The sequence below is a fragment of the Hibiscus syriacus genome, unplaced genomic scaffold, assembly GCF_006381635.1.
Source record: "Hibiscus syriacus cultivar Baekdansim isolate YM2019G1 unplaced genomic scaffold, ASM638163v2 tig00110206_pilon, whole genome shotgun sequence".
In the NCBI taxonomy this organism is placed as follows: domain Eukaryota; kingdom Viridiplantae; phylum Streptophyta; class Magnoliopsida; order Malvales; family Malvaceae; genus Hibiscus; species Hibiscus syriacus.
The window spans coordinates 1,109,110-1,136,391 of record NW_024062627.1 but is presented as its reverse complement, the minus strand read 5'-3'; the positions used below and the strand labels follow the sequence as shown (position 1 = coordinate 1,136,391).

General features: G+C 35.4%; 1 long non-coding RNA gene and 2 pseudogenes across 1 annotated transcript; all 3 read right to left on the bottom strand.

Moving 5' to 3' along the window:
• Window positions 1–111: 111 nt before the first annotated feature.
• Window positions 112–7,910, bottom strand: LOC120219429 (annotated as a pseudogene).
• Window positions 597–19,521, bottom strand: LOC120219243 (annotated as a pseudogene).
• A 4,772-nt stretch (window positions 19,522–24,293) lies between these two features.
• Window positions 24,294–24,832, bottom strand: LOC120113434. The gene is made up of 3 exons (XR_005515302.1): window positions 24,752–24,832; window positions 24,615–24,673; window positions 24,294–24,541 (listed from the first exon to the last, which is right to left on the bottom strand). It is a non-coding gene; the product is annotated as an uncharacterized LOC120113434 (long non-coding RNA).
• Window positions 24,833–27,282: the final 2,450 nt, after the last annotated feature.

Genomic DNA, 27,282 nt, shown 5'->3' with positions numbered 1-27,282 from the left:
TTGGTTGAATCATACTCCATCCATTGAACATTCGTAACAAAAACAAGTCAAATTATCCATAACATGGTATTGGAACCAAAGTTTGTTTTGAGATTCTCTACAGCTTGCGTGTGTATCATATGACCGATTCCAACGACCCGACTTCCGAGCAAAGAAACCGAACCCACATCATGTTAACCGGCATTATCCTAACTTCTTACTGACCAAAATTTCAAGTTTTAGGCTTCTTTGGTGCGCCTGAATTCCCTGGCTCGGCCTTGCGCTTGATTCCCAAGAAATGCTCAACCTATTGAATTGATTGGTAAACAAAAATTAACTAAACATGATAACTTGATAATAAAAGTCTGAATTTTTGACACACCGACGAAATCATCCGCATTAATGAAGAGTTACAGCATCATAAGCATCTAGTAAATAAATAGAACGATGCCTGAAAACCGATTCAATGGCAACAAGCCACGACTGTTTTTCATGTATCTTGTAATGCAAGGTAAGAATTAACTTGCCTTTCTATCACCGATCATAGGTGTCAAGCTTCCTGGAAAATCCTTCTCGACAGTAGCAAAGCCGCTTGCAGGATCACTAGTTTGCCTGAAATTAATCACAAAAGAAATGATGAACAATTGCAACCTATTAAAAATGTAATGAACAAGCACTTAAATTAGGAAATGATAAAGCATTATAAGAAGTGGTAAGCCATGTCAACAACATAAAATGGTAAACCAAGCTTCATTTCCCGCAAGAACAAGTTCCGGTAACTGCAGATAAGACTAAAAGCCACAAGGTCGCAAACCCAAGATGAAAGATACATTACCAATGGAGTGGACTAAGGTACCAAGATCGTTGAATGTCCATTCAGAAAAATTTAAGGCCACTATAATATAGAAAAGAAAGAAGAAGAAACTAGATAGTACATCCTAATTCTGAGTAGCTGATATGATACATGAACTTGTTTTAAGTTCTTGAACTGAAATTTAGTTTAAATCCAACAAGCAGAGACTGTAAATTAACCCAAGGAAAGATGAAACATACCCTGGTTTGACATGACCACTAAGGACAAGGTAGGGTGTTTTCAACTGAGCTTGAGCTTCCCTCATCCTCTCCACTGAAAGTGAAGGTGTATCCGAGTTTTTCATTTGCTTCAGCTTCAATTCTTCTTGATATTGCTTCATCCGTTTTTCTTGCTTCGTTTTACCTGGCCCTTTCCCATGAAATTTATGAGAAAGATTCCGGAAGGCTTCCTTGGGAGTCAACTGGAGAAGATAAGAAAGTCATAATTTGCAAGCTCAAATGCATATATAATAGGACATAAATTATCATTAAATATATAAGCATTGGACTTGTTCTAAATCACAAATTCCGATACCAAAAGCAATACGCTTTTTTTTATAAGAATTATAGGCCTCGTTGAAAACCCCCTTCATGATTAATGGAGCTTGTATAGAAGCTCCTTAATCAGAGGAAGGAGGAAAAGAGTGCCTTAGAATTTCATTAATAACAAGATAAGATACATAACAAATACAACACCCAGAAGGTTCCCTTACATAAAAATCTTAAACCCAAAAATCAGCCTTAACATCAACACTTAAATCAGCCTATTCCAGCCTTAGCTAAGGCATCAGCCTCTATGTTAGCTGTCCTAGCAACCCAAAAGCAATACGCTTCAGCGTGCCCATTAACTTAAAGCATTTCTAATCCTTGACAAAGTTACGTTTTTTCTGTTATTTGACGTTAATATTATAGAACTATAGCCCCTATGCTTAGAAAGAAATAGAGCAGATTGAAGTACTAACAATTCGACCAAATTCATCTGTCCTTTCGATGCGAATATCTTTAAACCTATCATTTTGACGATCTTCATCTACAATGCCAACAAGTTTGCTCTTTTTCTTGTCCATGTTCCGACCACCCCATTCAATAGTTTCTTTAAGTGTTCCTCGATCTTTAAGCAGCTTCAGTACGCCTGATAATCCTTTGCCAACTGCAACTTCGTGAATAGTTTCATCAGGAACAATCTCATCCTTATCCTCATTAGCAGGCTTTTCATCAGCACTACTAGTATCAGCTACTTCCGACCATCCACCCACCTCATTTTCTGCATTTTTTTTGTCTTGTTCAGAAGCTCCAGGTACTTCATCCTCATCCATGAAAACATCTTCACTGTCAGGCTTATGGGCTTCTGAAGACCAAACCAACATTAAAAGTTATTATTTACCAGAAAGATATGATGTACATAAAGACAATTCTTTTTATTATTATTATTACTATTGAAAAGAGGGTCAAGTTGGCTGGTCTAAGCGTGTGTGGCCAAAAGAGAAAAAGGGAGATTCAAAAGATAAGATAAAATTAAGACAAAAATGCGTGACTGGAGTAAAACCTAGAACCTAAAACTTCCCTGAGACTACCCAGCACAGAAAACTGTGAAGCTAAAATATGTAATCCAGGTTTTTAGCAGATGATACAATAGTTGGCAGTACACACAAAAAAAGGGGTCATGTTTTGAACAAGATCATAGTGATGTAAATTTTGAAAGAAAGCAAACCTTCATCAAGCTGAAGACCCCATACAAACTCCTCCATCTCTGTGATTACAACCTTGTTTTCCTGTACCTCTCCAGTGTAGGTGTTTTGATCATCTGCAGTTTGATTGCTGGCAGCTTTAGTAGCAAGAAGTGCAATAGCTAGGGACCTGATTTTTCTTCTTGCTTTTTAAGAGCCAACCTCCTTGCTTTTTCAAGCGATTTATAAAGATCCTCTTCATCATCAGCAAAACCTTGATTTTCATCTTCTTCAGGCTTTACTGTAAGAGTTTGTTCAAGCCGGAGTAGCTTAGATGCCTCATCTGTTTTGGCGTATGCTGCTTGGTATGCATTTTTTCTCTTTTCAGCCTCAGATCTGGCTTCCTCCTCTTTAATTGCTTGTCTTCTAGAGTCATTTCTAGAACCAAGATCTCTAGCACCAAGCCCAGAAGAGATGGCTTCTGCTTCAAGGGCATCTATATCCAACTTCTCTTTCTTCCGTAAAGCTTTCTTCTTTTTGGGCTTTTTAAATCGAAGCATTTCCTCTTGGGTGTAATAATCCGATGAAATCTTAGCAGCATTATTAAGATCTTCAACACGGTTATTAGTGGGAACTCCTTGTAACCTTTTACGGAGCTGCCAAGTGAAGTAAGGAAAATAGGAGGGAACAGCAGGAGCAGAAATTTTTTTAAAATATATTTCTAACAGCTCAAAAAGACCAGTAAAAATTACCTCTTCTAATTTCTTTCAGCTTCACCAGTAAGCGTCCCCTTTCATCCAGTGTTACACCCTGAAAATAAATAAAATGTAAAACAGCCACCAATAACTAAATGCCACTTTTCTTCCAATAAAAATAAGGAAAAATTTTGAAAGGTAAGATTTTAATTGAAATTTAAAAGAAAAAGAAAGATTAAGCATGAGGACAAACCTCATCTGTGACTGGATCATCATATTGTGGCAGTATTTTTTCTCGGAACCAGGCTCATCATTGAACCTAGATTACAGAATTCATATTAAAGGTCGATAATAAATTTGCTAATAGGGGAATTACACTTCAGAAAAATGAGTACATTGTAATATAGACTTAACGTAAACTAGCATCTAAATAAAGAAGTCAACAAATTGACCTATTATATTTTGTTCAACCTAGGATTACATATTGCAGGTAAATACAAAATATGCTAATAGGCAAATAACACTCCAAACAAAATGCATACACTGCAATATAGAGATAAACCTAGATCAGTATCGAAACATTGATTTAAAAAAGGGTAAAAAATTGACCTATTATTTTGTTCAATCTAGGGTTAAATATTTGATTTTTACTCGAATAAGAAAAACTAAAGGCAAAATAATGTGCATATGCTAGAATCGAGCATTTGCATATTCATCAGCCAACACTATACAGATCAGAATCTTACTTGTCATCATAAACCCCAGTTTTCTTCTTTGCAGCCTTGTAAGCCTCATCTCGCCGCTTCTGCTCTCCAATTTCAGTATTTTCAAGCATATCAATATCTGTCGGATCACACCAGAAAGCTCTGTTACACAAAAATGTACGTCACCTCACAACATACACAAAAAGATACATGAGTAGCACCCCAACACTTGTATACCTTCATTAATGTCACCATTAGCAAGTATGCTTTGATCTTTGAGCGTTAAAACAACAGCTCCGCCATCCAGCACTTTGTCCAGGCCATGAAGAACTTTGACCCCTGCTAGATCATCTGTTAACAGATTGTCAATTAAAAAAAGGGCCGACAAGTCAGGTGCTGAGATAGAAAAATAAAAAGTGTCGCAACACTTTTTTTTTATATAGGAATAGATGGCCTCATTAAAAACCTCCCTCTTAGAGGTCTTTTACCATAGGGTAAGAACCAACTAGCGGAAGGAGGAAAAGAGTGCCAGACTTTATTGATTGCAAATGAATTACATAAGACTTAAAAACAGTCCTACAAGAAACATAAAACTTAAACACACTGCTAAAAATCCTAACTGCTGAACGCCCCAACTCGCTGAAACAACAATTACCATCACCCAATCCCCTCCTTTGCTAGCTTATCAGCCTCGCAATTACAGCACCTCGGAATCCACCTCACAATAATCTCGTACACAGAAATTGTAGAAGCTATCTCCTTAACTAGATAAGTAAGAAAAGTAGGGACAGTTGCTTGATCTTTCAACCATTCCACTGCTAGTTTACAATCAGATTCCACAATTAACCTTCCCTTCGGTGCCCATTCTGAAGAAACAAATAAATCAATTCCTTTCTTGATTGCTTTCAACTCTGCTAAGATGATAGGAGTAGGACCAACATTTTCTGAAAAAGAAATCAGCTTTGTTCGATTCCAGTCTCTGAGAATACCCCCAATTCCAGCAATTCTCCCAACAGTACTAACAGCTCCATCCACATTCATTTTATAAAAGTCAGTTGGAGGAGGACTCCAACAAACCACCGGCCTGTTCAAATCTTCAATAACAGAACAAAAGTGTCGCAACACTTGAAATGAAACATTAGCTCCTATTCAGGACAATGAACAATACCCTAAAGATATTAGAGCCATATGTAGGCCATTTGGCCTACTCATATGAAGTAATTTTACAGATACAGTTGTTACAACATGATTTGTAAATAACAATAAACTTAATCCATGACAATAAGCAATATCCTAAATTATCTGCTCTATTTTTAATTAATGGTTCAGTTATTCACATAATCAGTTGCAGTGTTTGGTTTGGTCATCTCAAGAAAGAAGGGATAGGTTAATTGCTAGGGTAGTTAGGTGTCAAGCTTTTGTTCTGTTTTGGGTCTTGTTTTGTTGTGATTTCATCCTGGATGTTATCTTGGGATGTTTTCTCCATTGTTAATGCAATATAGTCTGAGGTGCTCTTTTCCCCCTTCCGCTTTTTGTTAGATTGCCCCCTTGGTTCTCTGACAATTATTATTGCCCTCTTGGCTCTCTGACAATTATGAAGGGGGTTTCTAACGAGGCCTCTAATTTTTATAAAAAAAATGGCACTAACAAAAACAAACTACCCTAAACACATAACTGATGTTACAGATAGAAAATCATAAAAAGGAAAGCAAACGTACGAGTAGGATGATTATCAGCCTCCTCATCTTCATCTTCTCCCTGATCGAAATTATCCTGAGAAATTTATTCCATATCATTAATTATTACCATTATCCATATCACTTGCAAATAAATATTATAGTGAGAAGAAACCAATTAACCAAGTATTGTAGGAAAGAAAGAACAAAGAAATCAAACCTGCTCTTCAAAAAATTTTGATAGCTGCAAAGCTTTCTCCTTTTCAACATTCCTTTTCTCCTCAATTTTACGACTGTTACTAACCCATGCTGAAACCTCTGAAATACCTTCAGATTTATTCTTCAATCTTTCTTCTTTCATTCTGAGTAGACAAATAAAAGGAAAAAGGCCACGATAAATACTTGCATTAGGTTAAGCAATTGAATACACTATCCAAAAGCAAACACGAAATATGTCATCAAATTGAGAAATAAAGTCCGAGTCATGCAACTAGAAAGCCTTCTGACCTGATCACCAAATATTTTAAAGACTCTAGTATCATAGTCTTTCTTTATAAAAAATAAGTTCAAAATCACTGCATGACCTAAATATTCCCATCTAAAATATGATATAGCATAATGCCTTTCAGAGTAGTAATTTTACATAACAAGTAACACTTCATAAAAGATAGAATGAAGCAGTAAGAAATTGTCTAAAATGCAGACAAGTTAAAGTTAAATGTGACTAAATGATTCACTCACCTCACAATACGCTCCTCAATCTCTGAAGAAGCTGCCTGCACTAAACCTGAATTGCGTTTAGCATTCAATTCATCTCCATCTTTATCCCTACTCTCTTCATAGTCTAATGATAGCTCCCCATCTTTGCTTCCTTCATAGTCTTCCTCCCTATTTTTCTGTTTACTTCTCTCCTTTCCCTTCTCTCGATCTCTATCCTTCTCACCTTCCCTCTCCTTCTCTCGATCCTTATTTTCTCTCTCTCCTTTTCCCTTTCCTTTTCCTTTTCTCTATCCCTATCTCTAGTTTTATCCTTTCCTCTCTCCTTCTCAGACTCTCTATCCCTCTCCCTGTCCTTTTCCTTTCCTCGATCCTTTCGGTCCTTCTCTCTTTCACGCTCGTGTTCTTTATCTCTATACTTATCCCTGTCATGATCTCTTTCTTTTTCCCTCACCTTACTATCTTTGCTTCTGTCCTTCTCATGGTCATCTCTTTCATCCTTCCTCCTCTCCCTGGTTGACACTCTATCCTTTCTGAGGATTCTTTCTCCTTTCTTTCAAGACCTCATTGCTGCTTCTCTTAGAACGGTCCCGCTCTCTATCCCTGCCCCGGTGATCCTTTTCTTCATCTAGACTGCTCTTCTTCTTGTTCTTACTCCGGTGCTTTTCATTTTGCTCTAATTCATCACTGTAGGCTCCTCCATCCCAGCGTTCTCTGGAAGCATTGTCTTCCCTATCATATCTATCCTTCTCCATTGCAAGTAATAGAAAAACTCAAACTTATCTGCAAATAAACCATCAATATTTTGTCATTCATTCGATACAATGACCCAAAACATTAACTCAGATGAACAACCCAAAATCATACCAGTGGTGTGGAATCAATACATAATCAAAACCATAACAAGCAAGGTTCTAGTTGTTTATCACTTCCAAATATTCACCCCCACCTTTTTCAAAAAATTGCAAAAAAAAGGGAAGAAAAGGTGCAGAGTAGAAACGGAAAAGCATAGGTAAATTCAAATTAAACTAAAATAAGTACAAAAATACAATATTTTTCAACATAAAAGTAGAATCATATACTTTTCTAATTCTTTAAAAACTAACAGTTGCTTATATCCAAACGTGCTCTTTTTACGATTTTACCTCCAAAAACAAAACGAAAGTGGTACATAATAAACCAAACAGTGCCTATGGTGTGTTCTACCCACGAAATCTAAAAGTTCACAATTTCAAAAGTAAAACAAAAAACACTGGATAGCAATTTGTTTTGTTCAAGTTAGGTTAAAGTATGTAGATTACAAGAAGCTTCCTTAATAAATTGAAAACCAAACTCACCAGTGGACCATAATCAAAATATTATCTAAAACACAATACCATAAAATTCCACGGACCAATAAATTCCCGACAGAGAATGAAAAGATGAAAAAATGATAGAGAGAGAGGGGAATCGGAAACAAAACAAGCGAGATGGATGTTACCGGAGACTCCAATGAAGGTCAAAATATAGGGGTAACGGCGGCGAATGAGGAGATCTAGCTGCTGGAGATGAAATATAGGTGACTAAGTTTAGAGAGTAACACTAGTTTCGCACGAAGAGAACATTCGCAATAGTTTGCACTCTTGAATCCGAGAAGAAAAGGATTTGACGGGTCGGATTAGTATATATTTAAAATGTTAAATTTTTGGAGAGACGATATTTTATATGGGTTGGGCTTTTGAAGTTTTGGGGATTTGCAAAATTCTATTCAAAGCCTAATATATACAGGTCTAGCAAATAATCGGACCGTAAAGATATTTGAACAGTTTAATTTAACCACATATCAAATTGAATTAGTTAAAATTAAATTAATTAATTTTTTTAATTTTTAACTGAATCAATTTTGTTTTGAAAATTATTAAATTAATTAACCAGAATTTTTTATAATGTTTTTAGTTAGATTAATTTAAATTTAATAAAGTATTTCTTTTCATTTGGATTAAAACTTAAATAAATCCTAAAAGTTTAATGGCTATAATTTTAGATCTATCATCTAATTTCGAATATATTTTTTCGGATGATACTTTTTAAAGGTTGTGAGTTCTAATGTAAAATTATTTATGATCTTGTAGTTTGAGGGTTATGTGTAAATTAAATATTGTATGATATATACTTTTGGTCAAATAACATAATTCTTATTCTCTTCTTCTTTACCTTCCTTTTTTTTCTCTTTTCAATTTATTAAATTTTTTACATGTTAATTTTTTTACATAATGCTTCCTTTTATTTTAAATATTGTATAATATTTAACCAACAAGATTAGTTCAAGTGATCAACAACTTGATATCGCTCAAAAAAGTTTCGAGTTCAAGGCCTTTAGTAGATAGAAAATTCCCGTCGAAATACTCACCTACCAAAATTAGATATGCGACATGAATCAATCTGAATTAGTCAGGGTAAAGCTAAACCTGAAGGACAACCAAAAAAAATATATTGTATAGTTTATATATTTGGTCAAATAGCATGATTTTTTTCACCGAACCTTTCAAAAGCAACACTAAACTAGCCCACTCAGTTTCAACCAACAATTGGTTTTTTACAACCTAATTCTCGTCCTGGAGTAAAGAAGCTTTAAGAAAACAATATTTGTAAAATATAAAATATTACAATTTCTAAAAACAAGTTTCATCATGTGAAAAAAAATCATCTTAAGAAGCTAATTAATGACAATATTTTTTTTAAAAAAGGTAAAAAAAATAGACTAACAGATATCTGGTTCAAGCTTAGATGAAGCAATCAAAACCCAGTGGACTCGACTAACGAAGAGTAAGATTCATTCTCATCTACTGTTGTAGATTTCTTACCACCTTTGTTTGATGTTACATTTGCATTAGCTTTTAGTTGCCCGACTCCAACATCCAGACCAGCAATTACTAACAATTCCATCTTCTTAAGCTTTGCTGTTTCCATGTCACCGTCCCAGCAAGTTTCTGAAACAATCTCAAGTGCCTTTTCGGTTTTTTCCTCCGACGCTAGACTCCCATTTTGCAGCAGGACGAGGTAAATTTGTTCCGCAGCTGCTTTGCGAATCTGGTAGATGATGGACACATTAAGAAACAAAAAGATAATACTATAAGCAACCTGATGACAAGTGCTGATGCTGATATATGTCCATCACAGATTTATTTTTTTATATTTTTTCCCATAACTTGGAGGATCAGAACATCATACTTATGCCCAAATAAATACCGAACATGGGTATTCAAGGAAAATGTGAAGTCGAAACATGTTTATGGAATTCGACAAATGCAGTCACCAAAGCAGACCTTAGGGTACCGATGAGTGAGGAACATGAGAATATGTGCAAAGGCGCGGGAGTTGATGGGATCAGAAACTGAACAAATGTAACCAAGTATCGCTATGCCTGCATATAACTTGGAGAAGTCCTTTGATGCTTTCAATTCAACCACCAGAGAATCCAAAACACCAGAACAGAAAAGAAGTATGAGCCTGTAAGTTAAAATTTCACGTTCATGGTTTAAAACACATTCCAAAGATTGATCCATAGGTTTGACATCTAAACAAATGAATCATTAAACCACAATAACTCCCCAATATTTTGGTAATGACAAAGGAACCGAAAAAACTTCAAAGCTCCCCTAGACATCCAGATCTTTTTGTGCCAAATTACCGTGTTTTAACAGGTATTTCAAGCCGATAAGGAAGTTTCCCAACACGACCTCCAAGTCACATATGTCAGCACATTACTTAATCTCTTTGAATCAAAATGAAATCTTAATTAACATGGTTTTCTTACCACCATAAAGATCAGAATTACTCTCACCAGGAGAAATTGATTAAATTGAAAATGATTATCTTTCTATGCAAGAAATTTCAGCCAAATTTATAACATAATGACTACAAAAGGACAATGGAAAAAGTTCAATTTCGAAGAAAGAGAAACTAACCTCCATATCCAACAATATCCTTTTGCTGAAAAGAATTCAATTGTCTGCATATGCATCACCACAATAAATATATAAGGAAAAGAGCATAGCAGCATTTCATAGTCAATTCATAAAAAGAGTGATTAGAGGCTTCAAAATACAACATAATGCTTATGATATTTCAGTTTCTTGGTTAGCAGCACATTTTGAAACGGATACATAATGATTACTGATGGAGTTTGACGGCAGCAAAATCTTTAGAGAAAGGTATCAAGAGATCGAGTTACCTTCAATGTGGGTATAATAACCTGTCGCATCGCTTATACTCCGGAGTATCCAAAGGATGTCAGTGGATAACTTACACGCTTAGATTCTTTATTGTTGTCTTGGTCGACCTGAAGATACTCCAAAAATGCAGACAGTGAAGCCTTCCTCAAACTGAACTGAAGTAATTGCACAAAACGTGGATATGAAAAGGTAGGTACCTACAAGCAAGCACATGGCATTTTTAATATAAGATCCAAAATAAACATGAAACAAACTGGGCAAGTGACACATAACTACTTTTCTAAAACATGAGACATAATTACTTACTCCCCACTTTAAATTTGTTTCATTCGGAACAATTTCTTCTATCTTTTCCCTGTAAGGTATAAAAGGAACAAAGTTTCATTGTGGTACAGAATCCTTTGGAGAACCTTAGCAGCCCTTCTCTTAGCTTATCCATCTTTTCTACAGCTTGCTTGGCAATCCCTCCCACCAAATTTTAACCTCCATATCCAACAATATCCTTTTGCTGAAAAGAATCTCAATTGTCTGCAATATGCATCCCACCAATAAATATATAGGAAAAGAGCATAGCAGCATTTCATAGTCAATTCATAAAAGAGTGATTAGAGGCTTCAAATACAACATAATGCTTCTGATATTTCAGTTTCTTGGTTAGCAGCACATTTTGAAACGGATACATAATGATTACTGATGGAGTTTGACGGCAGCAAAATCTTTAGAGAAAGGTATCAAGAGATCGAGTTACCTTCAATGTGGGTATAATAACCTGTCGCATCGCTTATACTCCTGGAGTATCCAAAGGATGTCAGTGGATAACTTACACGCTTTAGATTCTTTATTGTTGTCTTGGTCGACCTGAAGATACTCCAAAAATGCAGACAGTGAAGCCTTCCTCAAAGAATCTTGCAAGCCACCAATGAATAACTAAACCAGATAGCACTGGTCTGCTATAACAACTGAACTGAAGTAATTGCACAAAAGTGGATATGAAAGGTAGGTACCTACAAGCAAGCACATAATGGCATTTTAATATAAGATCCAAAATAAACATGAAACAAACTGGGCAAGTGACACATAACTACTTTTCTAAAACATGTGAGACATAATTACCTTACTCCCCACTTTAAATTTGTTTCATTCGGAACAATTTCTTCTATCTTTTCCCTGTAGGTAAAAAGGAACAAAAGTTTCATTGTGGTACAGAATCCTTTGGAGAACCTTAGCAGCCACTTCTCTTAGCTTATCCATCTTTTCTACAGCTTGCTTGGCAATCCCTCCACCAAATTTGTTGCAAGATTTATGTCAAAAAAGAGCATATTTGATTCTCCTCAACATATCATTATTAGGATGCTTTGACACAGATTCAAGCATGTCTGATTTCCCGGTAGAAAGTCATGGAATCTCTCTTGCAGAGGATATATACACATCTTTCAAGGCTTCCATAGCAGCCTCACGAACCCAAGAACCACATCACCTCTGTTATCAACGGAATAGTCCATCGATGCTTTAAACAAACTGGTCATCACCTCATTCTTAATGAGATTAAATAGTGGCACGTCGTCTATATCAGCTTTCTCTTTCCCGAGCTAATGTCTCACAAACAGAAACAGTCCTTTGACAGAATTAACTTGAGCTTCAGCATCTCTGTCATCAGGTATCCTACACAGAAAATATACACTGCATCAGGCAAAAAACCATAGTGCTATAAATGAACTGAGCTCATCTGAGTATTAGCTTGTTCAATTCAGTTTGGGTAAGTTTAAATGAGCTCAAAGCCTCAACGAAATTTTCTTCACACTCAGATTGTTTATCTTACCGTGCTCTTAACATATCTTGTATCTAATTTTAGAACATTTCAAATCCCAATGTTGCGACTTGAACTCAGCCTGGCAATTAAAGCACCCTACCTGGAACAATCCAGAAACTTGTCTCTGCTTATCTTGATATATATAAACACCAGCAGGGAAAACTGTGGCTCAATTTATAGATTTAAAAAGCTTAAAAAATAATTGATTGAATGAGAAACTGAGATAAAATATGACAGTGAATATGACAAATTAAAGCAGCAGATGGCTCTGACTATGGCATTTGCCTTTACATCCTCCTCCTATCGAACACTATACTAATCATGCAACACAATCCACCAAAGCCTATAATATAAAGCAACCGCCAGTGATACTTGAAAGACAAAATAGTGAGAGAAGCTCCAGCTTCTCTCTAACCTAGGTGTTCAAATTTCAATTTCCACGAGCCCAGACCTTTTGATTATTATTCTTCTCCGGTACCAGTCGCACGCCGCCGCTGTCAGCCGTCCGCGCCACACTCCAACCACCGTTTGACGCTGATTTTTTCCTGTGAAGATCGCCGGTTATCTGTGATATCAAATCTGGCCTTAGATTTGTGTTTGAGACTTTCAATCAACGCAGATCTTCAAGAAGCCCACTGCCATTTTTCGCCGCTTTCCACCGCCTGTGCACATCATCGTTTCCCACCAGAATCAGCGTTGTCTTGCGTCCAGAACCCTCCTACCCTGTGTCGAGAATCGTTTTTTATTATCCTTATTTTCCGAAATCTGGTTCGGCTAGGAAAAACCTTCTCCAACTTTCTGTGCATTTCCAGATTTCTCCATGGAGCCCCAACCCCCGTCTCAGCCAGGCGAACTAGAGATGCATCAGCAGATATGGTTTCTCCTACTACGGTAAGGAAAAACGTGGGAGGGAAATTGAAAAGGAGAGGATTAAGCTTCGGAAACGGAACAGGCGTACTTTCACCAGACGTTTGCTGGCCGGTTTGAGGCAATATGGTGATTTCTCTCTTCCCGTGCGTTCTGATATGAACGCTGTTTTGGAAGCCTTGGCCCGGGAGGCTGGTTGGACAGTTGAGTCCGACGGCACTACCTATAGGCACTGTCCTTCCCACCATAATCAGCAAACTTAAGAGAAATTTCTGCGAGTCGGGTGAACATCCTCTATCAACCAATTCCTTGGAAAAATGCGTTGTTAAAGGAACATTAGACTGTCAACCTCCTGTGGTTAGGATTGATGATAGTGTATGTCTCCTTCGCAAGGTGGGAATTATAGGATGGAGAAGCTTTCTTTAGTGGAGGCAACACCCGTTCTTTCTGCTGCTGAAGTGGATCACCATGGAATCAAGAAGGGGTATTCCAATGAAAAATCTTCTGAAGTAGCGAGACGGAGAAGAAACGGATTTCAAAACAGGCAGAATGAAGGTCATATAAACGGTAGGAATGGGTATAGTAATGGATGCGTCTCGTTATTCATTGAGAACCTCCCGGAGAAGATCCATTGGAAGAGACTTGGATATATATTGGGTACACACGGTCGAGTTATGGATGCCTTCATTCCTAAAAAAAGGAATTTGAATGGGGTTCGCTTTGGTTTTGTTCGCTATGCTACAATTGAAGAAGCAAGGAGAGCGATCTCAAATATGAATGGCTCTCGTATCGACGGCAGCAAAATTGGTGTTTCTTTCGTTAAATTCAAACCTCGACATTCCTATTGGAGGAAGTCCTCGACAAGTGTTCTTCGCAAGTCCGGGTTGGAAGATGATTCGAGGAAGAATCTTTATAAAGTTGAAGGTGTTATAGATAAAGAAAAACTTCAGGTGTTGAGCAATTATCTAGTGGGGTAGTGCAAGGACTTCGTCAAAATTGGTCATCTCGCTAGACAAATGCAAGCGAAGAGCCTCACTAGCTTCACCTTAATGAGAGCTGCTGGTAATGCGATTTTAATGATTTTCGAAGACAATGTTTCATTGAGAAGTGTGGAGAACGATAAATCAAAGATTCTCGCAGAGTGGTTCTCCATAGTCGAAGCTTGGTCAGAAAGTTTGGTAATGGAGTGTCGTCGAGTATGGTTAGTTTGCGAGGGTGTTCCTTTTCACGCATGGAATTGGGATACTTTCAAGAACATTACTAGCTATCGACGAAAGTTGTCATTCTCCATCAACCTTTGATCGGGCAAAAATTCAAGTCCTCACAAAGGCTGATTCGAGAATTGATGCGTTGGTGGAATTAAAGGTTGGTGACAACTTCTTCAAGGTCATGGTGCATGAGATAGAGCCTTCATTCAAACCAAACTCTTGGGCTCCTGAAGAAGACGAGTCTCATTGATCTTGTCTCTTCAATTGTGGTTTTGTTTTAGTCTTTACGGTTGTAGGTGTTGCTTTTAATTTGTATCATGTTCTGTTGCGATGTTTTATTCCTACTGTTGGTGGTGTAATTAGGAGTAAGGTGATTAGACGGTGGCTTTGGATGAGGTCATTTGAAGTTAAGGTCTTTGGTATTTTGTATCGGGTAATATTATCAATAAAATTTGAGGTACTCTTTTCTTCCTTCCAATGTTCGTTAACATACTTTTAGTATGTGAACGAATACGAAGGGAGTTTTTAATGAGACCTCCAACTTCTCTCAAAAAAAAGGAAGGGGAAAAAATAAGCAGAAACAAGGAAGCATTCAAAATAAAAATCTAATCAAATCCACTGGGAAGATTAGTTAAATGTTCCATTAAATAGCCATATATTTAGAGCCAGAAAAGTGGCCTACCACAGGGAAGATCATAACCACACTGATGTAGAGCCAAAACAAGTTCTCCGGCTGCTAAGGTTGCACCATGGCGTGTGCATAAATCAGATGACAAAGTAAAAGGAATTAACTTTTCAAGAACAAAGTCTGCAAAGTATGCAGCATTATAGCTGACAAGAGCAGAAAGTGCTTCTGCGGCAAGCTCTCTCAAGCTCCTATCCTGAAGAAATCAAGTACAATTCATGAATAAGTCATCAATTCCTAAAACTGCTTAAGATCAAAAGTAGCAGTAACCAATAAGAAAAAATGGTAATGATGAATTGATCATGAATGACTTCTATTATAATTCAGCAAAAAAAACAAAGTGTCCTAGTGCATACCACATGCTCCACTGAAATATATACAAGTAGAAGTTTCATTTGAAAAACGAAAGGGTATTAGCAAATAGAAATAACAACCAAGAGGAAAAAATATGATGATGCCAATGATGATCTAACTATATGAACAATAAATCATCAGAACTTGGATTCTTGTTATAAGAACTAACGAGCATAGATCCTACAAATAAAGTCCTTAGAGAGAAAATGGCAGGATATGCCCCATTAACATGACAACATTCAGAAAAGTTAAAAATTCCTCTGATACACATAAATTGTTAAATTGAAGTTCAGATCATACCCAGTGACAGATCTTACTATACAAAAGCTGATCCACAAATGGATGAAGATACCCTTCATACTTAGCAATGCAGATGGAAACATGAATGTAAGAGTTTGTTCGTGATGAAAGCGAAAAGTAGTCAGCAGTATTCACTATGTCAATTCCATGAGGGTAATTCCCTTGTCTTCCAACATTCTCCTGAAAAGCAGCTGCAGCAGCTCTTCTACAGTTAACCTGATGAAATCATCAAATTAGCATGGATAAAAAAAACTAATAAAATACTACGTAATATTTATAATATGGAACATGAAAAATGCACAAAAGTCAACACCTCACGGTCATAGCATGCCACACATAAAAGGTGGGGAGCAAGCTGTTCCAATACATTTCTCATATCTGCATGATGATATGCACGACCAAATGCCCAACAAACATAGGCAGCAGCATCACGTACATGAGATCCAACGCTATGTGGACCTCTTCGAACATCATAATGTAATGCCTGTCAAGAAGACCACTCATAATCAGTAAACAAATTTGGGTCTTATCCTTGGTGCATTTGAAGCAAACAATTTCTGCTTAAAATGCAAGTAAAACAAGAAAACATTGAATCTTCATCAGGGATTAAATTTTACAACCATATCAACTTTCCTGGATTCAAGGAGAACCTCATCTAGGGTTCACAGTAATTCATTTACTTTAAGAAGATTGAAAACCACCCAACCTTTACGACAACAGGTACAACTTTTGGGAGATTGGAAGGTAAAAGCAATCCTCTCCTAGCCAGTTCAGCCATTGCTAAGCAACCCCCATGCCATGAACCATCACCCTGAAAAACATTACATATCAGCATGAATCCTACAATCTCTACAAGCTAAAAATGGTTCAAGAATAATTTTAGAAGGAATGCATATCAGCATGAATCCTATAATCTCTACAAGATAAAAATGGTTCAAGGATAATTTAGAAAGAATGCAAGTGAAATATCATATTGCTAGAAATGCATAATAATCCAATATCACATCTCCCTCTCTCTTTGGAGGTGTAATATGATATAAGAGATGGCAAAGACATCAGCATACCTCACCAGGTGCAAACAGCTCCATTACAGATGACAATACCTCTTCTGAAAGTCCAGATGTTAAACGTGAAGTTACACGGCCAATACCTTTAGCGGCAGACCAACGTACAACAGTGTCCTACATATCAAATCTCAGGTAATCAATTCAGCAGTCTAAAAGAATGGGAGCAAAAGAGTAAATTGATCATCTACAATAATCCACAAGCTCATGTCAAACATCTATTTATTGATTGGTTAGGCTTGCTCTACAATGCCATGATAATTCAACACCTGGAACACAATCTGCACACTCATTTGGTACAGCATTTCCAATCACCCTACATTTCTTCAGAGTAGTGATGGAAATTACATTAACAGTTATATTGAAGTTTTAGTTTAACGGTACCACCATGGAATACTTAACACCAAGGTGCCGAAATATGAAATTTTGACATATGATGAAGTGAACAAGGTAAATAAGAGATGACAACACTTCAAACTTTCCTATGAGCTAGTTGACAAGAAAGCAAAAGGTTCACATTACAGAATCTTACTCTTCAGACATACCGTGTCTTTCAATCCAGAAAGCAACACCTCGATAACCTCTTCTACAATCTCAGGAACATCCATATCTTCATCTTCAGGACAGTTGGAATTTTCTTCTGATTCGTGGTTGTCTGGAATCACAACATAGTTTAATTGATTATTCTTGTTGGAAGCACTCGAAGAAATATTATCATCAAGTGAGCTGGTTCTCCCCTGCACAAAAGAAAAACAGAAAGGTGAGAAAGCGCCATCAAAGTAGAAGTATATCCAGCTAACACAGAGAACAATGATAAAACAAGAACTGCATCCAAGGTAATAAGCTAATGTGAAGCACAAGCCAATTAGCACAAGTAATGACTCAAAACCATAAGACATATAAGACCAAGCAAATCTTTCAAGATTTGTGATACTTTTCACGGAAACTTTCCTAAGAAGGATCTTTGAGCAACAGATGCTTCAACATTTCAAATATTAGCAAATCTTTGGTTTTGGGAAAAAGTAATAGCCTTCATATTTGAGAAGCAACCTCCAAGTATATGTAGTTCACAACCAGAAAGCACACATTCAGTAACACTAACCACATAGCGCCAAGTTGGTAAACGGCGAGAGGGAGGCAAGTAAGTCCCATTCTTTGAGTTAACTTCACCAAATATTTGTGAAGCAAAGGGCTCCTAGAAGAAGAACCTGATTTGATCAACACAGAGACATCATTCCAAATGGTAGGAACAACATCCACCAATACTTTCCTGCTGCCAGCCTGACCACGGTAAATAGTATGAATGACATTGATAAACCGAGCTAATTAAAACAATGCAAAATAGCAGTTATCTTATTAATATAATAGGCATTAGCTTCATTAGCATAGATGGATAACCTGCAGAATAATTCATAAGTTCTTTATCACAATAGATATAAAAATGATGCCACCAGAGTAGCCTTTTACACTTGGCTAGCTATACTATTTTTGATATTATATACTATACATTTTGTTCATATCTTTAACTCAGTACAGATTATACGCACTAAAGTATCCAAAACAAACCTTAAAAATGGCAGCAAGTGCTTCCACAGCACCTATCAACTGAAAATGACTCACAACATCATCCGTTGTTGACAATAAAACTTCATGAGTCCATTCAATAAAACTGAAAAACAGAGTAACAAGAAGCACCTACATAGCTTAGAGTCAATTAGCTTGAGTTTAAACATAATAACTAAAGAAAAAACTCTAATGCACACAAAAAAAAAAAATACCTGGACAAAGCCTTTGGCATATCCGGCCGTGTTAGAAGCTTTGAGAGAACTAATCCAGCCATAGTTCGCATCGGACCAGCATTCGAAAGGTAATCTTTAGAAAACCCTATTATTCTCAACACTAAAGGAGCCAACTCATCCTCACCGGTTGATCCACTACTATTCACAATGCTAGTATCAACAGAGGATATATCAAAAGGAACCAAAACAAGAATAGAAAGCCATAAAAGCATTACGCATTTTGCCTCCATTTCTCCCGTGCTTTCTTGCCGTAAGGATGTTACAGAAGCCGTGTTGTGGCATTTCTCTAGGAGAGAAACGGCGAGTTCCAGATCAGAAACTTTATGTGGAAAGAACTTGATAACAGTTTTGTAACCGGAAACAGTAGCAAGAGAATAAATAATGATACATATAGGCTTAATTATATGAAGAATATCATCGGAATCAATGCCTAATTCGATTGTTTTCGACCGGATAATGAACATTAAAGGAGAAACCATGCTTTCTAAGTAGGGTTCTAGCAATTGGCCTTGTTCTTGGTACTTATCCATCTGGGAAAAGATAAAAATAACAATTAAAAAACAAAATTTGAAAATCGGGTATTACAGAAAGCAAGAGAGGATGAGAGATTACGATGGAACGGATCTTGCCAACGGAGGAAGGATCTGAAACGCCGCCATTGGAAACAATGTCATCTAAGAGAGATTTTACAAGTTTCCACTCTTGGAGAAAGTATCTTTGTAGAACCCTTTCCTTCGAATCATGCTCCTCGTCGTCTTCACCGTTCGGTGCAATCCCCGTTTCCTCCTCTTTCTTCAAAGTCTCTTCTTCTCTCGACGCCATTTCCCCCCAATTATTAAATCCTGAATCCCGCCTTAAATCTCCTAATTTGAGAGTGCCACTCCCTTACCGAAAACAGATGTCTGATTTCAAACACAAAGGAATAAAAAAATATCTGATTTCAAACACGACTTCCTTTCTTTTTGTCTTCTGTCCATTTTTTTAAAAGGAGGTAATTTTATTAAAAAATAAAAATAATTAAATAAAAAAATATTATCATAATAGTAAATTAAACATATAATCACGATACTTTTACATTATTATGACATAAAAAGTTTGTTATTTAAGATTACACGAATCTATCTGATAACATCAGTAAAAAATCATAAAAGAGTTAAACTATTAAAGATCAGTGACAAATTACAATGAATTAAGCGACGTGAACACCCCAACTCGTACCCGACCCGGATACGAGTCTGAGATGTCACATTGACTTTTTAAAATAGTATTATTATAATATATCAAAACTTTTGAACTCATATTAAGAAAATACAATAATATACAATTAAATTATGTTTCATTATAAAAATTTAAGGTAAAAACGTATTTATGAACAATATTATACGGTATGAACGGTTTCGTGAATATTAATGAACAATACCATGAACATTGTTACAGTGCATCGATGCATTGCTACAGTGCGTCGATGCATTGCTACAGTGCACCGATGCACAAAAATTTCAAATACAAATTGTGCATCGATTTTCGTAAAATGTACATAAAACTCGTAAAAAGTTAACTGTTTATTACTATGCATTTACATTTACATAAATACATTTAAAACGTTACAAAACTCGATCAGAGCATAAATACTTAATTTGTCGACTTTGTTTACATGTCGACCTATTTAACCCATAACAATACATACTATTTAATCTACTTCTGATCTGACCTTTAAGTGGAGTTATGTTGTTCTGCTGAGCTTATAATAGATCTCTCTGTTGTTCGGTACCTATGTGTAAAACACTTACACGCTAAGTCATAGACTTAGTGAGGCGTAATAATAATGATGCATTTCTCATAAATATAAACATGCAATCTATGAATTCAAACATATCACCTATGATTCAATATACATAATAACATATGATAATGCAAACACTTTTAATACCTCTTTACCATATAAGTATATACTGAACATTTCTATACTTACCATGGAACAAATATACCATTTCACAACCGAGCATGCATAGTACCATATCAATTGATTTATTTACTCTCTTTAAAGACCATGTATTAGCTCATGTATACTTTTGAGAACTTAAGGTATGTGAGTACATTGAGGTTGTGCACAATTATGTTATCACCACAACTCATATAAATGTCCCGAAGGACCAGTCCATAGATTCCGAATAACTTAGGTAATCAGTCCATATGTCTCGAAGAACATAGGTAAACATTCCATATGTCCCGAAGAACATAGGTAAACCCTCGACCCTTGGCATGCCAACTATACCCCTAGCTATCATATCACATAACATGGGCATTATCATTTATATCAGTTCACATTACTTATTTATATCCTTTATCTTATAAACACATCTCTTTTCTTTTCAGTCACGTATCACATGTACGTGTAATCATTGATCTTATAATCACATGTTCCTTCTCTTCTGTCACACATCACGTATGTGTAAACATATATCTCATTACCACTTATTTATTTCATTTTCTATGTCCATATCACATAGCTTATTTCATATTCCTATATTCATGTAGTTCAGTGTCACATAACATATAATACATACATGTTGTCTTATAACACATATCCCATAATCATACAATTCATCACATCGATCATTAATCAAATATTATTTTAGGAGTTACTTCTTACCATAGTAACTCCATCATTGGCTCATCGCAAGCCATTGTTTATTGAATACATAAGTACAAATTAAATTGTACTCACCTTAGCATTGCTTTGATTCGATCATAATTATTTGATTGTTCTGAAACTTGTTTAGGTTCAATATCTACATAAACATAATTTCCGAGATGATTATCAGAAGCCTAAATCTTATAACTTGATGTTAATAACTCAGACTAATTTAATAAACCAAATTTCAGCTTTTCTTTTAGGAGTGTACCGATGCACTATGGGTGCATCGGTACCCAAAATAACTTCGAAATATTCATACATCGATGCACCCCTTAAAGCATCGATGCACATTCAAAATTTGTCTTAGTGCACCGGTACATATTCATAGTGTATCGATGCACATACCCAGAATAGGTTATTTCATCCGAAAATCATTAACACTTCACCCGAATTTTGATGTATAAAATCCTTATTATACTACTAAATTCATCTATAACAACCTTAACCAATTTCTATCATTCCAACACTTTACAATCTTCCATATTTCATCCAAATTCTTAAAACCAAGAATCTTACTAAATTTTTCATGTTATCCAAACTTAATTCTAACACTTCTAACTTCTTATTCTCATAGATGACAAGTCAAATTCATCCTCCAAATTCATTTAAACCTTCTTATTCAAAATTTCACTTAAAAATCCATTTTCTTTAATCTGTCATAACTCCTTTATCTTTTGATTTTAAGATAACTTAAGTTTTCCTTAAGCTTAGTTATCATCTAATGATCAAAACCCAACCCTTAATTCAACAAATAATCAATAAATCAGAAAACTCACATTTGCTTTGAGTGTTTCACGTTGGAGAATAAGAATAATGAAAAATGAAGAGTGAAGAGATTTTTGGAGAAATCTCTCAACCTTATCCCCATGTATATCATTATTTTATTCATTTACAAGTCTAATGATCATTTTGCCCTTTAATTCATTTAATAATTACTAACAACTTTTAAGATTTATTTCCAAATAAATCATTGAACTATTCAAATATTCTACTTTAATCACCATATTCTGAAATTTTACAATTTAGTTACTAACTCGTAGTTTGGGATGTTACAAATCGTGTCTCAAAATTTAATCTAAGATCCAAAGCAGGAAATGTCAGCTTAATAACAAATAAGTATCATCTTGATCAGTCATGATAATGTCAAATCAACTAAAAAAAGATAAATGAAAATAACACAGTCAAACGAAAAAAAACACATCAAAAAAAAGTGTGCCATAAAAGAGAAGTTATTAAAAATAAAAAAATAAAGGCAGGATAAATAATAAATACCGACGATTGACGATTAACACTAATATTGATGCCGCTGTTGATAATAAAAATAAAGAGAAAAAAGACTAAGACATATGAAAAAAAAGATAGAGAAATTAAGGGGTTATTTGTTTGGCTCTGAATGAAACCATTCAGCGCTGAATGTTGAACCGTTCAGCATTCAGCGCGTTTGTTTCGCACCTCTGAATGATTCAGTGCTGACTGATTAAGCAAAACATTGACGAATGATTCAGCATCAAAGTACATTATGAATGATTCAGAGCCATTATCAAACAACATGTCACACTCAGAGCTAATTCATACAGAGCTTCTGAATCATTCAACATTTGAATCTTTCAACGCTTAATTATTCTGAAGTAAACAAACAACCCCTAAGATAATTAGATAAATTATTTATCGTATATCCACTTAATCCGTGCATATATACACACACGTATTTCTAATTTCAATTAGATAAATATGAGTTTTCACTAATCATACTATTTTGTTGGTAAAATTTTGACATTAACAATTCATATTTAAGCTCAATATGAAAAACCCCAAATAGACGAACGTTTGGCGGAAAAGAGGAATGTTCAGTGGGGGGTTTTGACGTTTATTTTGAGCCAGGCCCAAAGGACTTTCCTTTTTCGTAGGCTTTATATGGCAATTAATGGGCTTTACTGATCTGAAATTGCCCTTATTTCGTGGCTCAAGCATATTCTTAAAGTTCACCGCCTTCTTATTCCACGCTTTAGCTTTCTTCGTTAACTCCCTACTATTTTTGGATTTGGTTGTCTTTGAATCAGAATCAGGCTATGTAAAATCACTGAGTTAATTCAAATGGTAAGTAATTTAGTATCACTTTAGTATGTTTTAAATTTTGAGACTTTATGTATGTAAAAGGTTTTTATCGAGAGACTCATCCACTGGAATTAAATATCAACTGAACCACGTGAAAATAAAAGGGAACATAATTTACCTTAACTTTTATGGTTTAATTATATATGTTTCGAGATAAAGAAAGAAAAAGCAAAATCTTACGTTTAATGTAAGAGAAAATATTAAAAATATTTTGGAGATTATATGCCAAAAAAATAAATTATATATTAGGGACATGGCATTGAATTTGCTTGAAACCTAAATGCATAGTTACATTGGATCATTACCGAAAGTTTGAGTTTCATAGTTAATCTGAACTTTGGAGGATATTTTTGTATATTAATAGAAAATTTAACAAGATTGTGCCATGTTTGTATGTCGTGCAATATTTGTATGTTTTGGTAATATAATATGTTGAAAATAATTGAAGTGAGGATGATGTTAGATCTACGTAATTATTTTAACAAAGATTCTTAAGACAATGAAAATCACAATCTTTGTAATCTAAGTGCCTTCCAATAATAATTGAGAGAGGCATTGTTTCACTACAATTATTGATGTCACTCTCATATCATTAAATTGTCAGACTAGGAGTTTTGTCAATTGACAATTTAATTAAAAGGCTGCGACCCTCCCATTATTGGTTAAAATTATTCAAAACCTACAACGTATTAATAAAAAAAATAATATTATTTAAAAATAAAATATATAAGTTATGTAATAAATTATAATAAAAATAGCTCTAAATATGAATTTAACTTTTATACAATATTAAAATAAATAAATACATTAACCATTAGACATTATTCCAAGCAAAATCATTAGTAGTGGTCTTTGACAAGATAGAAGTACTACTTTAATCAACCACACCGATAACTAGAAGCAATCTAGAATTCCCCAATAAAAAAGCATTTTTGCAACTATTTTTTGTAATTTAAAAAAAAAAAAGTAAAAAGGAAGAAGAAGAAGAAGCTATGGTAATAATTTTCTCAACTTTGTTTCCAATCTCTGTTGTGGAATTGAATTGCTGATAGGGTTTGGTCCTGAGTGAACTTCATGCAGTTCTTTCCCTTGCAAAATATGGACACTACCATCATCTTCAACTGCTCCCATGAATGACTGCATTTTTACAACCAAAATAATCATTCTTTTTTTTTCCAAAACAAAAGAAAAAAGAGAAAATAAATCTCACTTCATGCTGGTAATCATGACCCATAGCTGAATATTCCTTAGCTTTCTCAACCCCAAAATCTAAAAACACAAACCATTTCAAGTTAATTAACTTATGAACTATATCATATATATATAGAGAGAGAGGGAGGGAGAGACCTTGAGGTTTTGAGATGGGAAAAGTAGAGGGGAAAAAGGGAGAGGAGAGAAGTCAAATAAGGAGAAAAGAGGATAAAAAATTCATAGATTTGATGATTGTGTTTTGGTGTCATGAGGATTATATATATTATAGGAAAGAAAAGTTTAATTAATATTTTAATGAAAAGATGATGATGAGGAAGAGGATCCAATTTGACATGGGTTTCTGGGGCAAATGAAGAAATAAAGTGTTTTGAGGGATTATTTCTAATTACTGCCAACCCATCATTGATGTGGCTCAAAAGTTATGTTAAGATAAACATGTACATCACCTTTCAATATGAGCCCCTCCTTTGTTACATCAATTATAACAATCTTTTAATGATTTAATATAATGGAAGAAATTCACTAAATGATTTTAATGATAAAAAATATATTTTTTAAAAATTTAAGTTCAAATAACTATATAAAAAGATGGGTATATATTCATTGTCAATTGATTACATTTTTTTTATTAAAAACTCTTTCGTACTGCAATCTATCTCACGCTTTATTGTCCTTAACTGAAGATATCTCCTCCACCCACTTCCCATCAATGCATGCATCCTGTCATCGATGGTATGAGAACGACCGATCTCCCACGGCTGCATATTCGAATCATCAAGGTGTGCGGCTGGCATATGTCTCTATAGCTGTTAAGGGGATGATCATGGTTGTACCATTCTTCCTGACTTTCTTCTTTGTATATCTGCTTTTAAGGAATATTCAGTTGTTGTTTATGCCATGAAGTGCGCTTTTGATGTAGGTTCTTACTGGTATTAAGTTTGGTTGAATTGGACACAAACATCAGCTTTAGTGGTTCAACATTTTTGGGCATGGACACAACCATCTCCTCATTTGTGTTGAAGCTTCAAGTTCCAACACCGTCAAATTCCAGAAAATAGGAATTTTTACCAAATTGATGCCTTAAAAGCATAAATTCATGTTGATCGGTAAAGTGATCCATAACTGTAGAAGGTAACGGTGGATTTAGAAATATTTTTGAGTGTAGACACATATATGTTAACAACACAAAATTTATTAATAGGTGGGCATAAATTAAATTTCAGGATAGGCATTATCAATAAAATAGGTAATTAACAAATAAAATTTTAGGATAAACACCATCAGTAAAATAAATAACTAAAAAAAAAAATTAATTTCAGTCAATGAATCTGTCATTGATAGAAGGTGGTGGAATGATAGTTCCGATAGTCCTGATGGTGTTGGTATGATTTTGTGGTAAGGAAATGCGTCCCTCACCCTAATCTCTATGGCATGGCTATATGTCATGTTCTAGACAGGTGTTAATTAGGAGTTGTTGTGGAATTAATATTGATTGGACTTCTTAGGAAGTGATGTTTAGACTAAGAGATTACGTGCATCAACACGTGGTCGTTGATGATTATACGCGGGGTGTACTCACGGGGTAATTGATTATTACAGCGGCGGATCTAGAAATATTTTTTTAGAGTAGACACACATATGTCAACAACACAGTTTTTGATTAGGTTGAGTACAAATCAAATTCCAAGGTGGACACTATCAATAAGATAAATAACTAATCGAAGAAAATTAAGATTTCAGGTGGGCACAAACTGTGGCTCCACCTAGTAATTGACACGGGATCGTTGTTGATAATTTGCGAAATACGCTCCACATATTGGAAAGTTTGCATAGATATTACATTCGTATTCCTGGAGATTCGCACAAATCATGCCTTTGTATGCATGGAGGCTTGCAGAGTTGAAAGTTGGCAATTAGTAACAAACCAAAGTAACTCAAGTTGCCATCGTATGGGATTTTTCATGGTTATATAATCCAATGCAAGACGCATTGGTTTAATCTAAAGTGTGGAACGCCAGATCCGATGCCAAAAAAAGGGTGGTAGAACCAGGTCAGGATCTAGCTGCTAAATTCAAGGCCCTCATTTGCTGAGAAAAAGTGCATCGAAACCCACCCCAACAATTCCTCGTTAAACTTTTCAGTCCCTTGGAAAGCTTCAGTGCTTCTCCCCTTTGCTCACAGAGGCTAAATTTCAGCTTCCCATGGCTAAAGTTGCAGCACATCTCTCTTTGTTTCTCTTTCTCATTTCAGGTATCCTCTCCTAGGTGACAAAATTACAGCTTCTGTTAATTTGAACTATGGTCATGATTCTAACTACATCAACACTTTTACAGGAACCACTGTGATGATGGTTAATGGACAGGTAAATTACTTGTTAATTAAGCCATTGAAAAAACTCATGATTTAACAAACTTGTTTTGCTCATCGAGAAACAGAAACCATGGAGCACAGCGAAGCCATCGTCAGAGCAATCAACTCTTTTGGCAAACATAAACTATGCATGTTCTCAAGTGGATTGCCAGATTATACAGTAGGGTTGGCCTTGTTTCTATCCCAATAATCTCATCAACCATGCTTCCGTTGCCATGAACCTTTACTATCAATCCAAAGGGAGAAACGCTTGGAACTGCTATTTCCAGGGCTCTGCTCTCATTGTCTCAACTGAT